Source organism: Rhynchophorus ferrugineus, unplaced genomic scaffold (genome assembly GCF_030347505.1).
Source record: "Rhynchophorus ferrugineus isolate W39M unplaced genomic scaffold, kcgeb_rfMv2 rfM4, whole genome shotgun sequence".
NCBI lineage: Eukaryota > Metazoa > Arthropoda > Insecta > Coleoptera > Curculionidae > Rhynchophorus > Rhynchophorus ferrugineus.
Genome location: NW_027472583.1, coordinates 20279509 through 20280492, shown reverse-complemented (window position 1 = coordinate 20280492; position 984 = coordinate 20279509).

The window sequence follows — 984 nt, the reverse complement described above, 5'->3', positions numbered from 1 at the left end:
TAAACAATTAATACGTATTTTTCACATTTCATTCGGAAATTTGTATAGATTTCAGCTTAACATAATTTTTCTCTGAAATATCTCTTTTAATATTTAACTTGGCTTTTATTTTTATTACTATTTCAAAATATATAAACTCTTATTTTTAAAATTTATGTCAAATGTAAATAATTAATTATTCGTCAAATGATTTACAAATCTCATCAACAAAAAGTAAAAAGTTGCTGGTAAATTTATCACAATTTTCAGGCATGACTTCTCATTTCTTTGTAAACTTGATTTTGACAATTTCTTTCACTATATCATTTCCCTCCAGACGTTTATTTTAAAATACATTTTAAAGTCTCCTTTTACCAACTATGGGCTTATCTGGAGAACTGTATCTACAGTTTAACGTGGGCTCCGAACTACGGTCCTAAGCATTAAGCCTACCGACTGGCGAGTGACCAACTTTAGAAATCATCCCAGAAGACATCCGGTCTTATCCAGCCTGGTTACTGGCGTGACTGGGATCATTTTCCTTGTTGGATTTTACACCTTTGCCAAGGACAATCACAAATATTAAACAATCACAAACGTAAATTTACGACCATGCCCCAGCAGGATTCGAACCCGCGACTATCGCAAAAGTAGGAGGACCGTCCTATCTCCTTTACCACTGCACCACCAAACCGGCTCTAGACATTTCGTTATTATTTCTAATATATTTAGCTTTCAGCCTGTAAAATACAGACACATTTAAATAACTTCTTTATAGTGCTGGTCATTTAAATTGAATTATTTTTATTTGGAATTTTGTTGGAATTATCACATGCACCTATAAAATTATCACATATTGTTTTCCAGTTAAGAAATAAGGGGTATAATTAAGAATAACTGAAAATCAATTCAATAGGAATATGATATAAAATTAATTGAATTGTTGACAATAAAACAAGCAAGTTTAATAAACTTTTTTTAATTCGTAAAATTTGCTATAAGATA